This window comes from Protomyctophum bolini (assembly GCF_963924005.1).
Source record: "Protomyctophum bolini genome assembly, chromosome: 7".
Classification (NCBI taxonomy): domain Eukaryota; kingdom Metazoa; phylum Chordata; class Actinopteri; order Myctophiformes; family Myctophidae; genus Protomyctophum; species Protomyctophum bolini.
This window is the reverse complement of record NC_137868.1, coordinates 46,855,704-46,858,203: the sequence shown is the minus strand read 5'-3', so window position 1 is coordinate 46,858,203 and position 2,500 is coordinate 46,855,704. Positions and strand designations below refer to the sequence as shown.

At 46.4% G+C, this 2,500-nt stretch overlaps 1 protein-coding gene across 1 annotated transcript in view; it reads left to right on the top strand.

Moving 5' to 3' along the window:
• LOC308318225 (copine-4-like) overlaps positions 1-2,500 on the top strand; it is a gene marked incomplete at both ends in the record, with an annotated part of 236,256 nt that overhangs the window by 162,011 nt on the left and 71,745 nt on the right. The window lies entirely within an intron of this gene.

The window sequence follows — 2,500 nt, the reverse complement described above, 5'->3', positions numbered from 1 at the left end:
TAAGGTTGACCAACATGCATTAAGGTTGGTGAACATGCATTAAGGTTGGTGAACATGCATTAAGGTTGGTGAACATGCATTAAGGTTGGCCAACATGCATTAAGGTTGACCAACATGCATTAAGGTTGGTGAACATGCATTAAGGTTGACCAACATGCATTAAGGTTGGTGAACATGCATTAAGGTTGGCCAACATGCGTTAAGGTTGGTGAACATGCATTAAGGTTGGTGAACATGCATTAAGGTTGGCCAACATGCATTAAGGTTGACCAACATGCGTTAAGGTTGGCGAACATGCATTAAGGTTGGCCAACATGCATTTAGGTTGGCGAACATGCGTTTAGGTTGGCGAACATGCATTAAGGTTGGCGAACATGCGTTAAGGTTGGCCAACATGCATTTAGGTTGGCGAACATGCGTTTAGGTTGGCGAACATGCGTTAAGGTTGGCGAACATGCGTTAAGGTTGGCGAACATGCATTTAGGTTGGCGAACATGCGTTAAGGTTGGCGAACATGCGTTAAGGTTGGCCAACATGCATTTAGGTTGGCGAACATGCGTTTAGGTTGGCGAACATGCATTAAGGTTGGCGGACATGCGCTAAGTTTGGCAAACATGCGTTAAGGTTGGCCAACATGCGTTAAGGTTGGCCAACATGCATTTAGGTTGGCGAACATGCATTAAGGTTGGCGGACATGCGCTAAGTTTGGCAAACATGCGTTAAGGTTGGCCAACATACGTTAAGGTTGGCGAACATGCGTTAAGGTTGGCCAACATGCGTTTAGGTTGGCGAACATGCGTTTAGGTTGGCGAACATGCGTTAAGGTTGGCGAACATGCGCTGCTCCTGTGCTTGCGGTCATGTTTAGGCTTAGGGTTAGAGATAGGGTTAGCACTTTTCGGGAACAATGGGGGGTCGGGCACAATGCTACGGAACGGAGAGAATCACAGGCATGCTGCCTTCCGCTTGAGACACAGCTGCAAACTCCCAGACCATGTGCTATGTATAGGGTATACCCTGAAAATATAGGGGGAATCAGTGAACGAAGCCGGCTACAATGGCAAAGACAGCCACCCTGAAGCTGTATGTGCACTAATTGTTACTATCGTTCATGTTGGCACATTTCTTTAGCTGCCTGAGGTGATGGAGATGCTGTCGGGGCCGCCCGTCTTCACAGCATGAATCCACCCCGAGATCATCAGAGACGCGAGAATTAAAAAAAGAGAACGCTCGCACACCGTAGGCTATAGTACTCCGAAATCCTACAACTGGAGCCCACGGCATTGGTGGGAAAAGTACTAAATTGTTTTACTTCAGTAAAAGTAAAAAGCAAGGCTTTTGCACACCTACAGGCGACAGGTGCGTAGGAGAGAGAGGGTACGGTGCTTCATCAGGCTATCTTTATTAAAGATGAAGGCCGCATAGGCTGAAACGTTGCTGTTTCCCTAAATAAAAGTTGGTCACTGCATTTGAAGACAGTGTGTGGGTGTTTGTAAAGTAGTAAGTAGCCTTGCCGAGCCATGAGGCCCATAGGGCAGGAGCCTATCTCCTGTTTCTGTAGCGTGAGGCAACTTGATGTACAAGTACACCCCCCTGGACATGACGCTATAGTATGTCGCAGGGACTTACCCCCCAATTCAACCCTTTGATGCCGAGTGTCAAGCAGGGAGGCATTGGGTCCCATTTTTACAGTCTTTGGTATATGACCCGGCCGTGGATTGAACCCCGACCTCCCAGTCTCAGGGCGGACACTCTAACCACAAGGCCACTGAGCTGGTGGGAGAAATGTGGTTCTCCCTTTTCGCCCCCTTCGTCCCGAAGTCAGTGACAGACTCTTTCAGGGAGAGATTATTGTTCTCGCACCGCTGGGTCAGATTGTCTTCTCATATAGTCCCAGTCTCATCATTGTTCTTAACCCGTTTAGGCCTGACGTTGAAACAAATACAAATTGTCTTCTAAATCTTTCTGAAATACCTCATGTTTCTCTATATGAGTGGTGCTCAATATTTCATGTCAAGGACCCCAAGAATTATATGAAATTGGCCGCCAACCCCCATTTGAAAACATGTTGCAGGGAGACCCCCCCAGAAGCAAAGATTTGAGTTAAAAAAAAATAGCTCTGAAAGAATATATAATTCAAAAGAAAATACATCACATAATAATATAAAATGGAAAGTAAAGAGTGGAACCAGTTCTTTAGAAGTTTTCCTGTGGAAAAAGGGCCCTCAGAGTCATGGGGGTTCCTTGAAATGTAACAATAGAGAACCAGCTGTTCTATATAGGGGCCTCTTGGTCACTCCCGAGCTAGAATTAAAATATATTCGGGGACAACTTTGGAGCCCCATAAGCCCCAGCCAGCTTCTGAGGAGAAGTAGTATAGGAGAGGTTTAAAATGTCAGCCATGTGTGTATAGAGGAGGTTGGGCCAAGCCATTTACACAGCTTCAGTAACCATCAGAAGACTGTTCAAATTGACTCTAAAGCATACTGGCAGCTATAGCG